At 37.6% G+C, this 25,658-nt stretch overlaps 1 long non-coding RNA gene across 1 annotated transcript; it reads right to left on the reverse strand.

The window, feature by feature from the left end:
• Positions 1-21,817: 21,817 nt before the first annotated feature.
• Positions 21,818-24,225, reverse strand: LOC140893194 (uncharacterized). The gene is made up of 2 exons (XR_012153058.1): positions 23,988-24,225; positions 21,818-22,079 (listed from the first exon to the last, which is right to left on the reverse strand). It is a non-coding gene; the product is annotated as an uncharacterized lncRNA (long non-coding RNA).
• Between the last annotated feature and the right edge of the window lie 1,433 nt (positions 24,226-25,658).

A 25,658-nucleotide genomic window follows, 5' to 3' on the forward strand; every position in this document is an offset into this window, starting at 1 on the left:
CGCATTTCTAAATTTTTTTAAGACACCGCCAAAATAATCAAATATCGAAATGTAATTGCATCCATAACGGGAGAATACGTTTTTTCATAATCAATTCTTGGCCTTTGAGAAAAACCTTGTGCAACAAGTTGAGTTTTATATCTTACTATTTCATTTTTCTCATTTCGTTTTCGAATAAAAACTCATTTGTATCTAACATGATTGAGACCTTCAAGTGTAAGGACTATAGGTCCAAAAATGTTACGTTTATTTAGCGAATCCAACTCAACCTGGTTGGCGTCTTTCCATTTTATCAAATCCTGTTACCAAGGTCAAACCCCGACGTGACTGTTACCAAATTCCTAGACTGAGTAGTCTTTCCACCGCCACCTCCCGAAGCGCAAAGGCTTTCGAGCACACCAGCATAGGGTCGCGCCTCCTTACGTCTAATCATGGTCATAGTCCACAACTCTCGGCATTACTCGACCTGATATCCTGATGAAACCCATCATCACAAAGTCTCAACCTACGAGATCAAACAGACTATTGTTCCAAGGAAACAACCCAGAACAAAACTCATGCCTACTGAAGAATTACCTCATCGTTGTCACTACTTAGTCTACTGAATAATTAGGTCATCTTAGGAAAAATCCTAGAATAACCACAAGCCAAGTAATTACAGTCGACCTACTCAAAACCCATGAGTACAACAGTTGAACATTAATCAACTAGAACCATGCTAAACTTTAGCAAAACTACTGCAATTATCCACGAATCGCTGGATAAAATATACATGTATCACTGTTTTCAAATTATGTACAATTTATTTATTACAATCTTATGTAATACATACAGTATTCAAAATAAAAATGAAAATGTACAATCAATAACTTGAAATGATACAATAGTTTCAACTAAAATACTATTTACAACAATACACAGTATCATTATACTCGTCTTGATCTCTTTGAGCATAAAGCTTCTAATCGACACACGCATCAATGCTAGCGTACTCCTGTCCAAATCTCGATATATGTCCTCCTGCAAATACTTCCTGAGAAATAGTGCGTGCTTTCTAATCAGATATGCTCTGCATCAGTGCATGCCAGCCGACTTCCATTGCTCACGATCTAGCGTCAGAGTTCTTCTTGCATCCATCACATGCTTTTGAATATGAAGTTACCCGTGTGCCTACCAAAAGAATCTATACAATCATACAGGCAGGGTCATGTTCTGCATGAATTTAATAACCTCACGCTCACAACCAGTCATGCCTTAGCCACTCGAGGCATTCTCCGGCAAAGGTCTTTATGATGATCTCTCCAACTACGAGTGGAGAATCTCTTCGAACTGAAGCCACATGGGTTATCACACACCATGTGTTCCAATAAGTCCTTTGATGCATTTGAAGTGAAATACTTGATCTTCTCTTATGGTCTTCTTTGGCTGGAATCCAGACGATCTTTGACCAGCTATACTATGCATCAATGATGAACTTGTCACAGTAGTCAGCCTATCTACCGATATGCTACTACCGGTGTTCTCATCACTGTTGCATTCTGCATAATGAATTTCTCTGTTGCCAATCTCGGCAACGATGAACTTAAATCATTTCAATGATGAAGAAAATCTCCTAGCATCCAATGCCAAATAATCATCTGCTTATGTCTCACTGGTCCTACAAGGATAACCCAAAATCTCAGTAATATAACCCAAAATCTCTTGCATGCAGCTCTGATACCAACAAATGTAGGGACCCAACCCGGATCCACTACCTAATCAAATTTTAGAGTATAATTAAGAATGCAATAAAATAAATTGCTACAAAAGACTTATAGGGCCTGGGGATTGAGAGAACTTTGTACTTATCCTGGAGGTACAAGGTTCGAGTCCTGGGGAGGGCATGAAACTTCCCACCAGGGGAAAGAAGGCCATGAGTAGCAAAATGGCTGGGCAGCAGAGAGGCCCAATCCATTACAATTTTTATAGGGCCTCGTATCTCAAGAAGCTGCTCAGTATCATCCCACACAACACCGGCTCTCGGGCAAAGTTCTATAATCAAAGATGAATGCGGTAGATTGATAGTCGAGGATCCCCTAGTAGTAGCAATGATAGAATCCTGGCAGCTACAAACTCATGCCAGTTATTGGCTTCTCTTCGAAGAAAGATAGATGGAAATGTAACAGGTTCTTTCTTTGCAGTTTTCTTCCATTCCGCCCCATTATGACACAAAGTTTGAATTACAAGATCATCGGGAAATGGACCATATTTTTAATACCTGATACTCATCATCTTCAATGTTTGGCATGTCATAGAGATTATTAATTGTGCTCCTGTCAAAAGCCACCAATTTTCCTCTAACTCTAACCTTGAGATTCACATTTTTTATCATTAGATTGGCATAAAACTCACAAACCAAAGATATAATGGCCTCTGACGAACTCTTGACAAATGTCCCAACCTCTTCTTCTTGCTTCAATTAATTCCGGAGCATCATAATCTTTCTGGCTCATTCCTCTTTCTTTCTGCATTCCCTTCTCCGTCAACTCAACATAATAGGAATCGTCCGTGGCATTCAAATAACGATGTTGATCGTATGGGGCAGGAGATGATGAAGAAAGTGCTCCTTTTCCTTTAGTTTTTGGTGGCATTATAACTCAGTAGTTCAACACAAATTCAATGCCACGATGAATTGATCACACTTTCAAATACAAAGCTCAGCAACGTTGAGGACAAGATTTTAGCCTAGACAATTCATCAAACACGTGGTATGCACTAGTTCAATGATAAATAAATACATGATCATCAAATCTTCTCAAACCAGAAATATCAAAGAACTCACATACACCATGAAAACAATTGCATACTGCTTCAAATTTTGAAAAAATGTAGCTTATTACCGATTCAAGAAGAAATTTTCACAAACCCTCCACGAGCCCCCTGCTCCTGTGCGAGCGTGTATGCGGCTGAGGACAAAGTCTTGGATGCTCGGCCTTATGCGACGAAGATTAAATTCCAAATCCCATAGATAATTTAGTTGAAGAGATCACGCTTAGGAGTGAGAGATTGAGACAAACTGGGACGAGAATAAAGCCTTGAATTGTGTATTTTAATCTGCGAATGCTATATTAGTTTATTGCGGAAAATATGCGTGATTGCGCATAATGAAGCGCTGATGAGAGTTTGTTTGCGCTTTGAATATGGGTCCTTGAGTAGCGCGTTTGCGCATGTGTAAGCGCAGTTGAAGATGATTGTTAGTGCATGGAAGGCACAGAATAGGTGTGCGATTGCGCCATTGGCTGCGCGGTTGGAGATCATTGTTTGCACAAGAATGTGCGCAGTTGGAGTTGTGCGTTTGCGCTTGAAGATGCGAAGTTAGAATCTCATCTGTGCATGGATTGCGCGGAAGGGATGCGCGGTGTTGCAATGCCTTTGAACCTCAAATACTCGAAGGGGCTGCGCGGGCGCGGGATAGGTGATGAGCGGGGGCGCATAAGTCTCGGAAGTGAGTTCACAATCCAGCGCGGGCGTGCTCCTAGATTGCGCGAGCGCGCATAGAACTCTGACGAGAGTTCTCAATTCCTAAAAAAATCCGAAAATTGGTAATATTAGCCTTCACAATTCTTAATAAAGCACTAAAACATTAATAAATTAACTAATTAACAAAAAATGAAAAATTAAAGCATAAATTGAATAAAAATAAAAATGAAATAAAATAAAATAACACAAAAATTTTGGGTCGCCTTTCAAAAAGCGCTTGGTTCAGAGTCGTCAGCCCGACTTGCACCGGTTTTAAGTCTTCCCTTTCTCTTTCACTCGCCAAATAAATTTCACAAACCGTCGTTTAAATTTTGCTTTCTTTTTCTTCGTGGTTTTCTTCGTCGTTGAATTTGGCGTGTTCTTCTTTGATTCGACCTCAATATCGGCTCTTTGACGGCACTCCAACTTCTCCAACTTCACAACTGGCTCAATTAAGCACAATTCATCTATGGGTGGATTAGGTGCTTTCGTAAATAGATTAAAAATCACTCATTCGTACTCCACACCCATTGACAATTCACCCTTATTCACTTCAATTTTGGCATCCACCATAGCCAAAAATGGTCTCCCAAAAATCAGTGGAGCACCATGATCTGCTTCAATGTTCAAGAACAAAATCTGCTGGGAAGATGAATTTATCCACCTTGACTAGAACATCTTCAAAAATTCCAAGTTGGTATGTAATGCTCCTATCTTCCAACTGCAATGAAATCATGGTCGATTTCATCTCTCCCAACTCCAAGGCCCTGTAAATAGATAATGGCATTAGATTAATACTCGCCCGTAAATCACATAGTGCAGTAGTAAAATGAGATCCATCAATAGAACAAGGAATAGTAAAACTCCCTGGATCTTTCAGCTTTTGTGGCATTTTCTTTTGAAGCACGGCACAACATTCTTCAGTAAAATTGACCACCTCATTCTCTAGCAGTCTCCTTTTCTTGGACATCACCTCTTTGATGAATTTTGCGTAGTTCGGCATTTGCTCCAAAGCATCAGCAAATGGGATGCTGATATGAATTTTCTTGAAAATCTCAAAGAATTTGGAGAACTGCTCATCCAAGGCCTTCTTCTTGAACCTTTGAGGGTATGGAAGTTGAGGCTTGTACATCGATTTCTCTTCAAGTTTGGGCTTCTTCTCTTAGACCGCTTCCTCAACTGCAGCTGTTTCAGGTGTCTTGCTCTCAGGTTGGCGCACTTCATTATCCACTTGCTTCTCACTCCTCAACGTGATAGCATTACACTGCTCCTTGGGATTCACCTCAGTATTTCTAGGGAACTGGACTCTGTTGTATCCTTCAAAGCGTTCACCAGCTGCCCAATGCTAGTCTCCATGGATTGCAATACAGCACCCATGTTAGTCACATGTGTCTCTAAACTGTCAAGGCGAGTCTCAGTCCTCGCCATCCTCTTACCAGATTCCTGCACAAATGTACTAACAATATCCTCCAAAGACTGCTTACCCTTACCCTTATTTGTAATGAACCCCGGAGGATTCAACACATTTTTATTGTTAGCATACGAAAAATTTTCATAATTACGCAAACTAGGGTGATAAGTATTGGGTACAGGATTACCTCTGTAAGCTCCATAACCTCTCTGATTTATGTACTGCACTTGTTCAGGATAGTGAGATTCGTCCATAGCACCCGTAACACCTGTTGGTTCTGCAACACTCACTTTATTCAACGCAGCTACCTGTGTAGTAAGTGCAGATAATTGAGCAGTGATAGATGTGAGAGGATCCACTACATACACTCCAACTGGCTTTTTGACTTCCATACGCTTAGATGGCCATTGAAAACTATTGATTGTCATCTGTTCCAGCATATCATAGGCCTGTACAGGTTCCTTTGCAAATATAGTTCCTCCAGCCGCAGAATCCACATTCATCCTCGTAGGTGCATTCAATCCATTATAAAACAGCTCAATTTGCTCCCAATCTGCAAATTTATGGTTAGGACAACATCTAAGCAAATCTTTGTACCTTTTACACGCCTCGTATAGCTGTTCAGTGTCCATCTGCCTGAATGTGCTGATCTCAATCTTCAGTTGGGTGGATTTGGCAGGTGGAAAATATTTTGCTAGAAATTTTTTTGTTATCTCCTCCCAAGTAGTGATGCTTCCTAGCGGTAATGATTGGAGCCAACTTCTGGCCTGATCCCTGAGAGAAAACGAAAAAAAGCGTAAGCGTATAATATCCTCAGACACACCATTAATTTTTACCGTGTCAGATATTTTCAAGAAAGTGTGCAAGTGTAGATGAGGATCGGCAGTGGCGCTCCCATTAAATTGGTTCTGTTGAACCATGTTGATCAACGATGGCTACAATTCAAAATTGTTGGCATTAATAGTTCCTCGAGCGATTCCAGAATAGTGATTCTGGATCGTCGGCCGGAAGTGATCTCTAATTGGCACCAGGGGAGCTTCTTGTGCATTCTCTTCAGCCATGTTATTGATTTCTTCTCTTCTCGCTCTTCTCAACGCACGTGCAGTGCGCTCGATCTCCGGATCAAACAATAAAGAATTCGCACTTTGAGATCGTCGCATAAACTGCAATTAAAAATAAGAAGAAATCAATTAGTAACTTGAAATAAAAAAAATCTAAATTAAAATCTAGACTAATTGGTAACAAGACTAAACAAAATCAAAATTTACTCCATGGCAACGGCGCCAAAACTTGTTGTGAAAAATGCTCACAAGCATACGAGTGTCAAGTTTTAATATAGTGATAAATTAAGTACTGTTCCCACATAGTGTAAAATGAAAATATTCAGTTATTGTAATTAAAATAGTCTAAACTTTATCTAGAAAATCAAAATCTTAGAATTTTTGCAGAATAAAATAATTAATGAGTTTTTGATAGCACGCACACAACTTTCAGAAATAATCAATCAGAGAAAAATGGTCTATAAGTTTAGATTTGACCTGGTTTCAACAACAATCAATCCTAATTAATTTAGTTTCATGAATTCCAGTCAATTAATAGCCAAGAACACTTAATTGTATTATTTCCCTCTCCCGAGCAACAAATAATATTTATCAACTACAATTCAATTCCAATGTCCCTATTAAAAATCTACTTGCAGTGATCTATCACAAAATAATGTTTTTTTTAAAAGCTCTGTTAAAATTATACACTCTCCCGAGCTATATAAATAATTAACATTGTAAATTCTATTGGTCCTATTCAAAATCTTCTCTCCCGAGTTCCAGATTTCAAATAAATATAACAAATCAATTATTGATCAGGTAATTGAAAAGACAATCAATTCTAAAAAAAAACAATTAATCTAGAAGAAATTCAATTCAATAAAATCAAAAATTCATGAAAGCGTCTACACCAGGTTTCATCCGACCTCTAGACTCTAAAAAATTATTTCATAATAAAATTCTGAATAAAACAATAATTCAAAAATTCAAACATATTCAGAATTAAATAAAAGGTAGAAAACAAATCTGTCGATGCGATGCCGTGTTCGGACTCTCGATCTTCGTCTTCTTTCTTCAAATACGCCCAGAATTGAAATCTCACGATCAAATCTCTTATTCACGTAAGATGTGTGTGTCTGGCGGCTCCCCCTTTCTCACGCTCAAAAATCCCCTTTTATACTTCACAAAAAAAGCCCAATCAAAATCCCACAAAATATTAAAACTTTCCTTCCCGCAATAATTAAAACACGGATAATTTCAATCACGCGCGGTCGCTCCAAAAATCTCACGCGGGCGCGCATAAGTCTCTGAATCCTATTCTTCACTCTCACAGAAAGCTGAGCATTTGCTCTTCAATTCCTCTTCTTTAGCGCTTAAAGACGCGCTAACAATCCAAGCCCAATAAGAAGTCCATCACTTTTTCTCTTCTTGTCTTCTTTTCTTCCCTTTTTTTCTTTACAGCTCTTCTATTTTCTTCTTTTCTCCTCTTAAATCTCATTTTTCTCTTCTTTTCCACAACACTTCAATAATTTCCTACAATCACAAAAACAACAAAACCCACACATAAATCTGCTCGAAACAAACAATTAATAAATAAAATCATATATAAATTAAGTGTATAAAATACACTTATCAAGCGGCCCTACATGGCTCATCTCAAAAGATGTACAGACACAATATGATAAGCACATGCCGCATAAAAACCCATGCAAAATATGGCACATAAATGAAACACATAAGCATGCATACCCGCTGGCTATCTCAGTCAGTACTTACGTACCTTACTATAGGCAGTCCTAGCAGTCCCACTCTAGGTTCTCAAGCCTATCATCAGCTCTACAATGCAATTACCCATGCATCAATAATTAAGCTCTAAAAGCCTTAACTAATCTATTGCATACTCCTAAATATTTTAAGGAGACCATAGCTATACATGCGTCCGTCGTCAGTCCGCTGATGGCGACTGCCTCAAAACTTAGGCAAAGCTCCGCTACGAGCCGGGATTGCTCCGATACTTTCGGATTCCCAATAGGACGCCTAGAATTCCCTAGATCTAACTAGAAATGCTAAGAACTAGAGAGAGAAGAGAGGAAAGGGACGAGTTGAAATGAGGCCTCGACACCTCTATTTATAGACGTAGATCGAACCATTGGAACCCTCATCGGAACAACCGTTCCCGATCTGAACGTCTGGTCGCCTCTTCGGAGCGTCCGATGTCACCTCACATGCGTAAGCAATGATATTATTCTGCTGACGGAGCTTTTGATCCCATCAGATGGTCCATTCTAAATCGGACCGTCCGATCCTAACTGACCTTACAGGCCAATTCCAAACGCTCTGGATCCATTTTTGAACTCCTTAGATCCTTTTCAAAATCTCTTAATCATGTTTTACTAAATGTAAATATGATCAATTGGTTAATTGTTCATTAATCATTAATTATAGATACGTGTCACTACATTCCCCCCCCCCCCCCCCACCCCACCTTTAAAAGATTTCGTCCTCGAAATCTTAGGGTGAAACCTCGAGAACGTACTAAAGACCCTTGCTTGTATGTTTGGTCGAACAACTTTCGACACACTCAAACTCTTGTCTAAATTATTGCAATTCCATCATCGCCGAACCATCTTTAGCACTCTCCAAAAAGGCTGAACCTTCTTGAAATCTAATGTACCATAACACTGATACATCTTTCATCTTTAAAGCACCTCTCGGGATTCCTATGCTGAGATGACACTCGTAATTTCCCAAGTACTTATCTCGTATCAATTGGTCATAACCAATTAGAATACAATCATCTGCTTGTTTAGGATCACCCTTCACAGACGAAACCCACGTCGAAACCCACTAGTCTGCGACATTCGTCGAATTAATAGCTAGATTCAACCATCTACTGGTTTCTCAACCACACTCGGTGCAGAACACCTATAGTCAAGAAACACCAATCCCAACCCTGCTCTTGACCTAGAAAAATACGAATCTCTCCTCAAAAGAATCCAATAGACACAAAGCTATACTTCAACGTAATTGCTTCACATAAATCCAGACTGGTTCATTCTTCCCGTGCTCCCCTGAATCAAAGACAAGATTCTGAAGCAATACTAGAAACTCAGACCACCAAGTCTAATACTAATCACAGTTCACGTTTCTCAGCATAACTCAACTCTGTGTTATGATGAAAGTTATCATCACTTGCCAATCATGATTGCTAAGTCATCTCTTATTCATTGGTCTGCGAAGCCATGCATATGCCGCAATGAAAATCATCGCATCTTCGATGAATTTCATTGGCTTAACCATCGACCACTCACTTATGAGTTTCAATCTGTGGATTTAATCAAATCTCACTATAAGATTCGATTACCTTGGACATCCTCCTGATAGTTATACCTACTTGCAGTCACTGTACACACATAAATACTAAGGCAAGCTCTCTACGAAATGCTTGACTGGGACATTCCACAGTACACCGGCATATGGAAACACTCCTTATCTCGTCTTGAAACTCGACAGTTAATTTCACTTGGTACAACTCATCACGGAGTCTCTGATGATACCATCACCGCTAACCATGCAAGGTCGAACTTACTGATCCTAGGAATAATCCCAGATGCTACTATTTCGCCAACTCATGTCCCTGCTAAAATGATTCAGCACTGACAACGAGTTTAGAAAAGACTAAGATCCCTGACGAATACGCCATTTCTGGAACCATCACAAGATATTGGTCACCAAGTTATCCTTGGAAACACTTCATGTTTGAAGTAACTTGTCACATATCACACACTTGACTATTGTCTATTGCTAAAGCGCAATATCCCTGACAAAAATTCCTCACGGATGTGACTTGTTAATTGGAAAGAACGTAGTTGCTTTATCGCAATTTTGCGAAGTCTTCAATCCTCAAAGTAAAATCTCGTTTGTCACTAATTCGATCACCGACTGCCTCAGTTATCTCAATGACCTTTTGTATCACATGCGAAAAGATTAGTGACACAACCTTTTAGATCCCGAGAACTAGATCCTAGCAATTGTCACCCTCAAGATCAGACAAATGATATCTATTAGGGTACACCCTTACTCATTGGATCTCAAACCCAACGGTCCATTAAAACGTCATCACAGGAACACTTCATCAAAATGTTCGGTTAACAATCCCTCAAAAAATTTTGTTCACCACCGTCATGGGGCAATAGGTGATCCCTCCCTTACTCATCCTTGATTATACTATTGTTAATAATATGCAATTGCTTGGATCAATTTTGGCTTCTCCTTAAGAAACACTATCCAGGGAGACTACCAATTCCCTTGCTTGTTCTTAATGTCAAGTTATCACCTAACTCGACCATAAAGTCAAATTGCAATCGTCCTTGGCTAGCAGCAATCCCAAAAGATCCATCTCTGGTAGTCCTAGAGATTCTAAATATGCCCAAATCTCCGAATTTTTTGAGACTGTACCAAGTACTCATCTCCTAAGCACCATCGACAAAATACCATCCCAAGTACGACCTATATCCACTACATCCTAATCATCACTGATTAGACTCAACTTACCAACCTCGTCGATCTACTGTGGTTTGAAATTGGCTTATCAGTGATAATCAAACCAGACAACCACTGATTTCCGAACCTATATGGATTGATCAATAACCTTGACCCAATCGCCATGAGCCTACTATTCCCAATCACTTGGAATACCCAAATCCTTCCGGATACAACTCACCTATACTTGACAGTTAGACAAGAGCTATTAGTAGACTATTGGCAGAATCTCGCGCCCTACTAGAACTACTGACAACTGCCTTTTCCACTTGAGTCAAATATTATGACGAACTAAAACCAAGAAATGCCTGTGATCTATCAACCTAGATCATTTCCATTCCATGGAAAATCCTACGCTCAATATCTGAAATAATCAGATGATACTTAGCGCTACCCCTGGACTCACTACCCTTTGACTCATCCATTCAAAATGAACACTGAGGCTCTTTAAGTCCAAAAGCTACACTACATCCCAAAGATTCTCACTATCTCTGGACACACTCCTGATTACATTACTTGCTAAGACTGTGCGACAATTTAAGGCTGAATTAGCCTATCACGATGTCCCACCTGGTATCACCACCAAGGGTGCACTGACATAAGTCACGCTTCCCTCTCGTCTAGAATAGTGATATGTCCATATTTTACTATGTTTATTTGAGTTAAATTGTGATGATTAGGTGTGTTTAGAGTGATTAAATTGATTTTATAGTTCCTAATAATTATTTTATGATTTTATATAGGAAAAGTAAGAATTTGGAGCAAGAGAAGAGCCGCAAGAATGAATTATAGAGCAGCAATGGTCAAAAATTTATTTTTGATTCTAAATATATCTAAATCTGATCTTCACCGTTCAAAATAAATTTCAAAAGGTTTTGAATTCACTGTCCAAATTTTGGCTCAATCCAACGGCTAAAACTTCATATATGAATTTTTTAAATCGTTGCACGCTGGATAGAATGTTGCTCGCTCGATCGGTTACTTTCTACCGATCGAGCGAGATCTTGGCTGGATGTTGTGAAAAATGCTCGCAAGCATACGAGTGTCAAGTTTTAATATAGTTATAAAATTAGATATCGATCCCACAGAGACTAAAATGAAAATATTCAGTACTTGTAATTAAAATAGTCTAAACTTTATCTAGAAAATCAGTATTTGAGAAATTTTTAATAAATAAAAATAATCAGGATGTTTTTGATAGCACGCACACAACTTGCAGAAATAATCAATCAGAGAAAAATGGTCTAGAGATATAGATTTCACCTGGTTTCAACAACAATCAATCCTAATTAATTTAGTTTCATGAATTCCAGTCAATTAATAACCAAGAACACTTAAGTTTATTATTTTCCTCTCCCGAGCAACAAATAATTTTTATCAACTACAATTCAATTCCAATATCTCTATTAAGAATTTATCGCAGTGATCTATCACAAAACAATGTTTTTTTTTAAAAGCTCTGTTAAAATTATACACTCTCTTGAGCTATATAAATAATTAACAGTGTAGTTTCTAATGGTTCTATTCAAAATCTTCTCTCCCGAGTTTCAGATTTCAAATAAATATAACAAATCAATTATTGATCAGATAATTGAAAAGACAATCAATTCTAGAAAAAACAATTAATCTAGAAGAAACTCAATTCAATAAAATCAAAAATTCATGAAAGTGTCTACACCAGGTTCCATCCGACCTCTAGACTCTAAAAATTTAGTTCATAATAAAATTCTGAATAAAACAAAACATGTTCAAAAATCCAAACATATTCAGAATAAAATAAAATTAAGATATCAAATCCGTCGTCGACGCCGTGTCCGGTCTATCGATCTCCGTCTTCGTTCTTCAATTTAAAGCCCAGAATTTCTTCCCAGAAATCTTCACGATCAATTCTGATATATTGTATAATATGTTGTGGCGGCTCTCCCTCAGTATGATAAGAAAAATCCCTTTTATATGTTGACACAAAAGCCCAAGAATCAAGCCATTAAAAATTGCCCAAAATAATTAAAATCTGAAATCTCGATCGTGGCGGGCGCTCAGTTAGCGGCGCAGGTGCGCCTTCAGTTCGCAGAGTCACTTTCTCAATCTCACATATAGAAGCGCGATAGCGCTTATTCCCAGAATCTTTAGCGCTACAACTAAACGCTAACCATAAGCCCAATACTAAAGCCCATTATCAATTCTTCTTTTACTGTTCGTTCCTTTTCTTCTTTCTTCTCTAATTCCTCTTTTCTTTTTATTCTTTTATTCTTTTCAGCATTTTCTCTTACATCTTCATTTTTTTCTCTTTTCCAAATAAATTCAATAATCTCCTACAACCACAAAAACAACAGAACAACCACATAAATCTGGTCGAAACAAACAATTAACAATTAAAATCATATATAAATTAAGTGTATAAAATACACTTATCAAATACCCCCAAACTTAGACTTTTTCTAGTCCCGAGCAAAACTATTCAAATCACTAATCTTCCCAAAAATTTCAAATCACAAAAAATAGTCAAGAAATATTATGGAGCAATGGTCTCAGCAATGATTTCAAAGAATTTTTAAATCCAATCATATCACACCCAACTAACACTTGAAAGTTTTAATCATAACAAAATAACCGCATAAACTCACAATCTCCGCAACTCATCTTCAAAACACCCTTATCCAAGTTCAATTCACACATTCATAGATCATGAGGACTTTTCAAGGTAGCATAGGATCAAATAAAGGAATATTTATCAAAAGCACTCACAAATAGGTAAATGCAAAGAATAATAGTATGTGCGTGTTTAGATCAAAATTCATAATCATTAAAAGCATCAATCAATAGTCTATAGGCTAAATGCTCGCAAATCTTCTCCACTAGTATATTGGGCAACTGAGACTCGGTCAATAGGATTTAATCAGCTTATAACGTAAGTCCTGGCTCATGGCTACAAGTGAAGGATAAGAATTCAAAATAAGGAGTAATTTATATTCATGCTCAATTTAACTTCAACTCCTTTCATTCACAATTTCACACTTATTTCTTCACTTCATTGATTATTTTTCAACTTCTCACAACTTCTTTCACAAAAATTTTGTTTTCTTTTTCACCAACAATTTTTTTCACAACTTTTTCAACACATTTTTTTTTCTACTACCTTTTTTCTTTTATTTTCAATTCATCCACCAAACCATTCCATTTCACAAATAAAAACTAGGAGCATATAACATTTTAACATTCAAATTACTCCATTAAAGGTAGGAAAAATTGTTTAGCCTATTCAGGTAGTCAATGTATGACCTTGAAATAATGACGAATAATCATACGTTTACATGCATGTCATTCGATTTTCAATAAAGATCAAACAAGGTACTAGGGATAAAATAAATAATTAATGGGTAGCTTAAAAGGCTCAAACGATTTCAGAAAAATTGCCTAAATCATTCCTAATCTCAGTTTTGCCTGTATTTCGCCTCGAAGAGTGTCCGAACTAGTTCTAGACAAGTCTCAATCCTCAATTAATTCATACAAATATCAATCAGTGCAAAAAAACTAATCATCAGCAGTAAACGATGATTTTCACAATAAATTTCAGATTTTTTCTCGTACCTCAATGTATTAATATACGTGTAAGCTCAAATAGGCAACTAAGTATAAAATTTTTTCAATAAAAATCAGGCCCAAAAATTTTCAAAGAATGCCTCAATCATATCTATGTCTGTATGTCTCAAAAATCAGATTCAAGTATTAATTACAGAGTATATAGGAAATTTTTCATTCAATTGGTTCCATTTTTTCAAAAATATTTGTCAGATAGGTAGACAATCATGGACTTCAATTATGGCACAAAAAATTTTATCATCATTGGCCATGCATCCAATTATTTCTTGACTTCTTTTCAACTCAACAAAACAAATAAACTCAACTAACACAACAAATAAATTCAACAAAAATTTTATCTATGACGCACACAGTAAAACTCAACTACAATATCAACCAACCAACTAATTCAAACACTGGTTCACCCCCCCCCCCCCCCAAACTTAATGTAATCATTGTCCCTAATGATTAAAAATAAATAAAAAGAACAAGGGACACGTACCATCGACACCGAGCATCAGTACTCGGCGTCATCAAAATTTCCAGTAAAATAACTCGCAACCGCAAGACCATTTGAGAGGTGATAAGCGCAACATGAACGTCCAAATTAACCTGAAAAGAATACATGCACACGAATAAAACACAAACCCAAAACTATAGCAAGCAAAATACAACTCTTAATGTATAGGGAAAAATGAACGAGTGCTAGGCATAGTAGAGCCATGAAGGTCGATGGTGCATGGAAGAAGAGCCTTGGAGAAGCTATTTGAACGCTGCTGGTAAGCACTATCACGCATGATTTCTGCATTGTTGGTGATGTGTGTTTGCTCTTGAATGAAGCGCGGTTGCTGGATGTTAGCGCATGAGTGAGAGCAGCTAGGAGGGCTCGATGGCACAGGATCATGTGCTACTGAAGGAGTTGGCGACTGGTTTAAGAAGGCTGCTGGTGAGTTTCACAGATGTCCTGCACAATTGCTCTAATTTGTGCGCAGATAAGAGCTGGTATGCACTTAAGGATGAGCTAGTGGGAGTTGTTGGCGCATGAGTGAGAGCTAACGCGCATGGGAAGGCTGCTAAAATGGAGGCTAGAGCATGATGCGCTGTTGAGAGCTAGGGGTGTGGCTGGATTGCGCGATTGCGCTTGGACTTGGGGAGATGGGACGTGCGATAGCGCTCAAGGAGGGCGCTAATAGAGAGGGTTGGAGCGCGATAGCGCTATTGGTTGCGCGGTTGGGGATCGTCTTTGCTCCTGGTGTTGCGCGCTTGGAGAGTGCGATAGCGCATGTTTTGGTGCAGCTCGGAAGCGCGATAGCGCATGACAAAAGCTGTTCAGTAGCGCGATTGCGCAAGGTGTAGCGCGGTTCGTGTATTAGTGTGGCGCAGAGGAAGCGCGGGCGCTCAAGAGGAGTGGCGCGGGCGCGTCTTTAGTTCGCAAATCAAGCCAAGTTCTCCCAGGGTATGGCGCGGGCGCTCAATTTAATGGGGCGGGCGCGCCGTCTGCTCGAATTTAGATTTCTGGAGCCTGAAAAAATTTGAAAAATGAGAAGAATTAGGCTTCAAAAAAATGATAATAAAATATTTAAAAAAATAACAAAAAAATTAAATAAACTGAAAATAAAAGCAAATAAAATAAAATAAAAGAAAATGCTTGGGTTGCCTCCCAAGTAGCGTTCGGTTTAAAATCGTCAGCCCGACTTTCACCGGTGTTAGATCTTCCCTTTTTGTTTTACTCGCCAAATAAATTCCACGAACCGCCTTTTAAATTTTGCTTTTTTGTTCTTCGTGGTTTTCTTCGTCGATAAATTTGGCGTTTTACTCTTTGATTCAACCTCAAAATCGGCTCTTGGACATCTCTCCAACTTCACAACCGGTTCAATTAAGCACAATTCTTCTATGGGTGGAGTGGGTGCTTTCGTGAATAAGTTGAAGACCACTCGTTCGTATTCCACACCCATCGATAATTCACCCTTATTGACATCTATTTTGGCATCAGCAGTAGCCAAAAACGGGCGTCCAAAAATCAGCAGAGCACCAAGATCCGCTTCAATATCCAAGATCACAAAATCTGCTGGGAAGATAAATTTATCCACCTTGACTAGAACATCTTCAACAATTCCAAGGGGATATGTAATGCTCCGATCCGCCAATTGCAATGAGATCTTAGTCGATTTCATGTATCCCAACTCCAAGGCCCTGTAAATAGATAATGGCATTAAATTAATATTGGCCCCTAAATCACAAAGTGCATTATTAAAATAAGAAGAGCCAATAGAACAAGGAATAGTAAAACTCTCTGGATCCTTAAGCATTTGTGGCATCTTTTTTTGTAGCACCGCACTACACTCTTCTGTCAGATTGACCACCTCGTTCTCTAGCAGCCTCCTCTTCTTGGACATCACCTCCTTGATGAACTTCGCATAGTTCTGCATTTGCTCCAAAGCTTCAGCAAAGGGGATATTGATGTGAATTTTCTTGAAAATCTCCAAGAATTTGGAGAACTGCTCATCTAAAGCTTTCTTCTTGAACCTCTGCGGGTAGGGAAGAGGAGGCTTGTACATCGGTTTTGGCTCAGGTTTAAGCTCCTTCTCTTCGACTTCCTTCTCAAATTTCTCCTCTTCAATAGCAGGTTCTTGGACTCCAACTTCTTTTCCACTCCTCAACTCTATGGCATTGCACTGCTCCTTGGGATTCATCTCAGTGTTGCTCGGAAACTGGCCTCTGTTATTATCTTTCAGTGCATTTGCCAACTGCCCTATGCTAGTCTCCATAGATTGAAGTACAGCACCCATTTTGGCCATGCGCGTCTCCAAGCTGTCAAGGCGAGACTCAGTTCTCGCCATCCTCTTACCTGATTCCTGCACAAAGGTACTAACCACATCCTCCAAAGACAACTTACCATCACCCTTATTAGTATTGTTAGCATATGAAAATTTTCATTATTCCTCAAACTAGGGTGATAAGCATTAGAAACCGGATTACCTCTGTAAGCTCCATAACCTCGGTAGCCATTAGGATTGATATAATTCACTTCTTCTGGAATATGTGATCCTTCAACTCCAGTTGAATCTGCAACATGAATCTTATTCAAAGAAGCTACCTGTGTAGTCAGTGCAGATAATTGAGCAGTGATGGATGTGAGAGGATCCACTGCATACACTCCAGCTGGCTTCTTTACTCCCATACGCTCAGATGGTCATTGGAAACTATTGACCGTCATCTCCTCTAGCATATCATAGGCCTGCACATGGTCCTTATCAAAAATGGTGCCTCCAGCAGCAGAATCTACATTCATCCTTGTAGGCGCATTCAGTCCATTGTAAAACCACTCGATCTGTTCCCAATTTGCAAAATTGTGGTTAGGACAACGTCTAAGTAATTCTTTGTACCTTTCCCACGCCTCGTATAGTTGTTCAGTGTCCATCTGCCTGAATGTGCTGATCTCTATCTTCAACTGGGTGGACTTGGCAGGTGGAAAATATTTTGCAAGAAATTTTTCTGCCATCTCCTCCCATGTAGTGATGCTCCCTAAAGGCAGTGACAGCAACCAACTTCTTGCTTGATCCCTGAGAGAAAACGGAAACAAGCGTAAGCGAAATCCTCAGACACACCATTAATTTTTACCGTATCAGTTATCTCCAAGAAGGTGCGTAGATGTAAGTGAAGATCAGCAGTGGCGCTCCCATTGAATTGGTTCTGTTGAACCATGTTGATCAAGGCCGGCTTTAGCTCAAAATTATTGGTGTTGATGGTTCCTCGAGCTATTCCAGAGTAGTGAGCCTGGATTACTGGCCTGAAGTGATCTCTGATTGGCACCAAGGGAGCTTGTTGTGCTTCTTCAGCCATGTTATTGATTTTTTCTCTTATAGCTCTTCTTAAAGCGCGTGCAGTGCGCTCGATCTCCGGATCAAACAGTAAAAAATTCGCACTTTGAGATCGTCGCATAAACTGCAATTAAAAATAAGAAAAAATTAATTTGTAACTTCAAATAAAATAAAAAAACTCTAAATTAAAATCTAGACTAATTGGTAACAAGACTAAAAAAATAATCAAAATTTACTCCCCGGCAACGGCGCCAAAAACTAAGTTGTGAAAAATGCTCGCAAGCGTACGAGTGTCAAGTTTTAATATAGTGATAAAATCAGATATCGATCCCACAGGGAGTAAAATAAAAATATTCAGTACTTGTAATTAAAATAGTTTAAACTTTATCTAGAAAATCAATATTTGAGAAATTTGCAATAAATAAAAATAATCATGATGTTTTTGATAGCACGCACACAACTTATAAAAATAATCAATCAGATAAAAATGGTCTAGAGATATAGATTTTACCTGGTTTCAACAACAATCAATCCTAATTAATTTAGTTTCATGAATTCCAATCAATTAATAGCCAAGAACACTTAAGTTTATTATTTTCCTCTCCCGAGCAACAAATAATTTTTATCAACTACAATTCAATTCCAATATCCCTATTAAAAATTTATCGCAGTGATCTATCACAAAACAATGTTCTTTTTAAAAGCTCTGTTAAAATTATACACTCTTCCGATCTATATAAATAATTAACAGTGTAGATTCTAATGGTCCTATTCAAAATCTCCTCTCCCGAGTGCCAGATTTCAAATAAATATAACAAATCAATTATTGATCAGATAATTGAAAAGGCAATCAATTCTAGAAAAAACAATTAATCTAGAAGAAACTCAATTCAATAAAATCAAAAATTCATGAAAGTGTCTACACCAGGTTCCATCCGACCTCTAGACTCTAAAAATTTAGTTCATAATAAAATTTTGAATAAAACAAAACATGTTCAAAAATTCAAACATATTCAGAATAAAATAAAAGTAAGAAATCAAATCCGTCATCGACGCCGTATTCGGTCTATCGATCTCCGTCTTCGTTCTTCAATTTAAAGCCCATAATTTCTTCCCAAAAATCTTCACGATCAATTCTGATATATCGTATAATATGTTGAGGCGGCTCTCCCTCAGTCTGATAAGAAAAATCTCCTTTATATGTTGACACAAAAGCCCAAGAATCAAGCCCATAAAAATTGCCCAAAATAATTAAAATCTGAAATCTCGATCGGGGCAGGCGCTCAGTTAGCGGCGCGGGCGCGCCTTCAGTTCGCAGAGTCACTTTCTCAATCTCACATATAGAAGCGCGATAGCGCTTATTTCCAGAATATTTAGCGCTACAACTAAACACTAACCATAAGCTCAATACTAAAGCCCATTATCAATTCTTCTTTTAATATTCGTTCCTTTTCTTCTTTCTTCTCTAATTCCTCTTTTCTTTTTATTCTTTTCAGCATTTTCTCTTAAATCTTCTTTTTTTTTTCTTTTCCAAATAAATTCAATAATCTCCTACAACCACAAAAACAACAGAACAATCACATAAATCTGCTCGAAACAAACAATTAACAATTAAAATCATATATAAATTAAGTGTATAAAATACACTTATCACTGGAAAATATTTTTTTTTGGACAGAATGTTGCTCGCTCGAGCGGAAAATTTTGGCCGCTCGAGCGAGGCGTCGCGCAGACTCAAAAATAGGAATTTTTGGGAATTAAAATCCTTGACTTTTCGGGCTTTATTTCGTGGTCTTTTCAAGCCATATAAATAGAAGATAAAACATCAGATGAGTGGACCGCATGCAGAGATAGAGAGGCAAATAGGAGGCTTGAACACAGAAGAAACTCTTGGCTGCTAGGTTTTATCTTCTTTGTTCTTAGATTTAATTTCTTTCTTGAATTCTTTTAAGTTTTAATACTTGGTTGAGGAAGACGAATCCTTGAAGTTTATTTATCTCGTGAGATTTTGATTTTCATTGTTTGATTTTATTTGAGTATCAAGAGTTGTTTGGAATTAATTGTTAGGCTTGTATGTTTAATTATTGGTTTGATCACCTAATGATTTTTCATACAATCTATAGCTAAATTAGAATCAAATCCGTAATTGTTTGATCCCTCTAATTTGTGAATCAAGTATGATTAATAATTTCTGCTTGTGAATTTATTATTTCGTAGGAACCATAATTGACTAGATTAAATACATCAGCTTGTGTATGTGTTGTCTAGATTCATCAATTTCACTAGTTTGAATGCTACCTTGGGTTTAAACCTTAATCGCTTGTATTTGGGTTAATTCATTGGTAAGGGTTAATTTAGAACTCTTGTGTCTAATTAACTAAAAATAAGGTGGGATAAGAATTAAATTTCCAATGATGAATATTCAATGAGAATTAATTATTTTTAGAGAATCGATGATCGAGTGAATAACTTCAAGGGCGTATTCGATCGATACCAAGACTTGTTAATTTCTCATATTTTTAATATTGAATGCTAGCGATAAAATTTATTTTAAATTGTTTTAAATTTTCAGTAGTTAATTTCAAAACTCAAAACCCCCCATTTATTTATTTTTAGTATTTTTAAGAACACAAATAAATTTCGCTTTTCTCGTGGAAATGATCCCTTTTATCTCTACTACATGTTTATTTAGTTAATCTGAGTTGGATTAATTTGGGTGCGATACGACTAAGCGCTACCAAATTTTGGCTCCGCTGTCGGGGAAGGCATTTAATTTATTTGTGCTTTTTTTCGTTCTATTCACCGTTTTCTAATCTGTTTTTGCAAGAATTATTATGGTGTAATACTTTGAGATGTCAAATCGACAAGTATTCACAAGTTTTATCTAGCAACATGGAGAGCCATTCTACGCAGCATGGGAGAGATTCAAGGATTTGGAAACCATATTCCGGTATCATGTTTTTTCTAACTTTTATATCCTTACATTTTTTTCTCTATGGTTTGGATGCAATGACAAGAATAAGGGTAATTTATGGAGCTTTCACAACCGGTAGTCCACTATTTTGCCGAGATGATGATAGTATGATACACCTATTTGATGATATGGCAGAATTTGACTATTACAGGTATTGGGATCTTACACCACAGGTATGGAGCCACCAATTCCCACAAGAAACTCAATACCCGGATTTTAAAAACCAACCATTCGAGTTTCAAAAAAAGGAGGTAAGTTGTTCTCAATTGATCTTACATCCGCAAGAAAGATATAATGAGCAAGGATGTTGCATCGACTAAGGCAGCTATAGAAGATCTAATTAATTCTAGATTCCACCTTGTGGAGCAAATAGAAAATATCAAGAGATCAACCCTCCATGAACACTAAGAACAGAAAGTGAAGCAAGATACTCAAGCAGTGACCAACCCAATTTGGTTCAATGATGATGACTCAGAGAACCAGGATTGGGAGTGCGAATCAAATCCTGCTGAAGATTTAGAGGTTTTTGAGTCTTCTCTTTTTATTGAACCTCAGTCGGAGGATGTTCTGAAAGAAATAGGGTATGATGAAAATATGTTGCCACTCAAGTTTGAGGATGACAAAGTTCAAGAGTCTATCGATTTGAGTTCATCGATAGTATTATCATACACACATCCCCAAGATCCTTCCCTGCCATCAATACCAGTTTCAAAAGATTTTGGCTTCTGAGAGCCAACGGAGATGTTGAAACGACCCTAACCTCTATGCTTTATTTAATTTAAAGGAAATTACGGATTTATAAAAATTTTGCCATGACTTGTTTGCAAAGCAAACAAGCCATCTTAACCCAGTCAGCAGTTCAAGTAAGGAAAAGCAACTGACGTAAAACTTAAGTGCGTTAAACATAAACATGCAATCCTAGTAACCACCTCCCGATTACAGCATAAAGTAAACTAAGGAATTTAAAAGAGTGCGTTAAACATAAACATGCATAGGTGATGGCATACTACAAATCATCAACTGTAGCACAGGGAATACACATCCTGGCTAAAAACACTGTAAGTACTCAAATAACTCTTCATTATTACATAACAGAGTAAATATGCGGAAAACTTAAACATGCAATAGCGACGGTCATTGGGCTTCGCACTACCAGTGGCCTCAACCCAGTGGATCCTGCCCCTCCATCGCCTCAACATAAAACTCATCACCTGCAATCAAACAAGCATAGTGAGTCTAAAGACTCAACAAGCATAAACAGTTGAATATCAAGGTTTAAAAATAGATGATGCTTTACTCAAACTATGATACTTAGTATACTTTTGAACTTTAACTGTAAATATGCATGAAACTAGAGTGTATAGGAAACATGCATTGATGAACTCACGCTATAGAAGACTTTCAACTTTCTTGACATAAACCTCATGCTTTACTTAACCTCATACTTTTCTTAACCTCATGCATGACTGACTGACATCAACGTAAGACGAGTCAAACTGAAACTTTAAACTTTAACTTTTAAACTTCTCTTTTCTTTTTCCTCTTAGAAATCAGTTCCTTGATTTGTGACCCTCTGTTTCGATCATGATCATGGCTGCAGTGCACTATGCCGGCAAGACGACGAGATTTCTCCCGACAAACTTAACCCCTCTGTGGCAAGGAGACCGAGATTGCTCCCGATCCCACATTGCCCCTCTATGACAAGGAGACCGAGATTGCTCCCGATCCCACATTGCCCCTTTGTGGGTAGGGTAGACAAGATGTCTCTTGCTCCCTACCTAAACCTCTGTAACCTCTTGGTGAGTAGACCGAGGCATCCCCCGGCCTAACAACACCCCTCTTTGTCACAAACAAATCACTTCATTCAAAAACATTTACTTTCTTTTCCTTTTCATTCATTAAGACTCGACTCACACCTTTTTAATCATGCATACATGAAAAGACCTCCTTTCACATTATTTTTCTCAAGAACATGCCATATGCACACGAACATGCAACCTTTAAGATGTGAGACTCAACTCAATTATGCTTTGGCATGCAAGACTCAAAGAGACTTTCTTTAAATTTTTCTTTGGCATCAAGAATAAGACTCACACACCCGAACGTGCAACTTCAAGAATGAGACTCGACTCCATTGCATGTGAGAACGATGAGCGAGTGGCTGCCCCTAACCCTCAAGACTTTACTCTTTTGCCAAAGTCCTAACTTTTCAACTTAGACCGAGCAAGAAAACTGAAAAACCCTTTTTCTCACTCATGCCTTAACCAAAACCCGTCCCGCTTGAACCGACACATTCCTAACTCTTAAAATTTACCATATGACCAGGTTTCAACTTCCTTTGACCTCTTATACAAAATGCCAAACAACCCATCCCGGACAGCCCACTTTTGACTATAAATTTCTGCACCGACACTTAAACTTCAAAAATTCATAACTTATTGAATACTTATCCGAATTAAGCCCATTTTATACCGACACGACCGCAACGTCATGAACTAAACTTAGGACAAAACAGAATCGACACAGACCTCGACCAGGAAACTGCCCTGCCCCGAATTCAGACTGCCCTGTCCAAACTAGACACCTCAAATGCCCTACTAGTTTGTGAAACCTTCACCAATCATGCACCCTTGCTTCTAAGACCACTCCAATCCATCAAACACACTTAAAACCATCTCTTAGGACTTACATCAAATACTTGGGCAGCCCACTTCTTCACTTCGACATCACATATCAAAATTTACATGATTTTGCACCAAAAAGTGGCAACCTCAAGAGCAAACAATCAAGACCAATGCAATACATCAAAATGCTTCAAACACACTTCATTTCCATCCCTTACACATGTAAATTTTCGAAAATAGGGCACACCAATTTCTGGAAATTCGAAATTTACTTCATGCATGCAAAATGACTTAAGCTTTCCAACACAACTCACCATTTATCAACTTAAAACTCAATCTAATGCATAAATTCGAAAATCCCACATAAAAATCTAAAATTCCAGAAATGTATCAAGTCATACATGCTAAAAATCATAGTCATTTCGAAATTTAAAAAGAAGCTAGGAGCAAATACATAATAGCTTGATTGAAAGCCCAAGAAAAGTCTACACTTGCCTTCAACCTTTAATACCCACAAAATTTCGAAATGCAAAGAGGAGAGGGGCTGGACTTTTGCTCAAACACCAAGCTACTACTCCTATGGAGGTCCTCCGGCGACGTCATCGGCGGTGGAGGGCGGCGGCGGCAGCTAAGGCTTGAGGGAGGAGAGGCCGAAATGCTTGGAGGGAAATGGGAGAAAAGATAATGGAGGGGGCGGCTCTTCATCAAAAGAAAGGGGATAGGGTTTGTAAAATATTAGTAGAGTGTTTTATTTTGTGTGTATTGTGTGTATAAAGTAGTGTGAATGTGTGTGAGTCAATGGGTAACTTTGACTAGAAAAAGAGCTATCTCAAAAAAAGCAACTTTCTCTTTTCTTTTCAAAATAAAAGCTAACACTAACACTCTCCTACATTTAAAATCTCTAACAAAATAATCAAAGTTGGAATTTAGTATTCCGGGTCTAAAATACTGTTTTTCAAAGAATTTTTAAAATAAACTCAAGAATGCGATAAATGCGATTCTTGTTACCCGAAAATTCTAAAAATCCAAACTTCATCATTTTTCCTCCAAACTCACACTTAACATTTTTAGAAATACAGTCTGGGAATAACCGCCATAATCCGTCACTGCCGAGGTCGGAACCGGAGAACCCTGAACTTAAAACTTTATCATAAACATTCTTGAAATAACTGAGCATTCATAACTTTAAAGGAACATTAAGCAGTCGCATCAATCAATTAAAATTAACACTTTAAATATTTTGATGTCACAACAATAAGTGAAATATTTACCTAAAAGATAGAGCGATTAAAAGCCATTTAAATAATTACACTAACGGCATAAAAACCTTTAAAATGATTTAGGCAGATAACGACTTAAAAATAATTAAGCTAAACATTTAAAATCATTTAAATGAATAAACTAAGCAATTAAAATAATTTAAATAAGAAAGCTTAAACCTTTAAAATACTTAAAACAAATAAGCTGCACGATAAAAATCATTTGGATAAATAAACTTAAACAATTAAAACATAACTCACATAAATAATTTAAATAAATTAAACTAAAAGATAATAAATCCTAATATTTATTAAATTAATGAATGCGATTTAGTGGATTGGATTCCAGGTACTACAATTCCTTCCCCCCTTAAATGGAATTTCGTCCTCGAAATTCGGGACATACTAACGAGGTCTGGACACTTACGACTAAGTAACATCAACTTTTCTAACTCTTCCCTCACCTGAGTTGACACTAATAGCTTATTCTGTGCACTATGATGCTTATTGGCATCTATATCATCAAGTATTGGACTAACTCCTACTGCAATATAAAATTTACATTTCTTACTTGTTCCCAAATGGTCTTATCCTCAAGAAAATTCTATCACTCCTCAAACTTACTTTCTATACAAATTTACAAACTTAAAAGCGTTATCTTACTGCAACCGATAAGTTCTCCATCTTACAAATTCTTAGGTCTTTAAGTTATTACACAACATACATTGTCAACCTTAATCCCTACGTCAGGATTCCAGGCAATAGAGTTCATATATCCCATAAATAATTTATGTCGACTTCTACCAAACTTAAAAACTTTCTAACAACGAAGCTATGCATAATGTCTATTTACTAAGTAGACTTAACTTACATGATATACAATTCGAACTCTTAAGGAATTCTCAAG

The sequence above is a fragment of the Henckelia pumila genome, chromosome 3 (genome assembly GCF_033568475.1).
Source record: "Henckelia pumila isolate YLH828 chromosome 3, ASM3356847v2, whole genome shotgun sequence".
Classification (NCBI taxonomy): Eukaryota; Viridiplantae; Streptophyta; class Magnoliopsida; order Lamiales; family Gesneriaceae; genus Henckelia; species Henckelia pumila.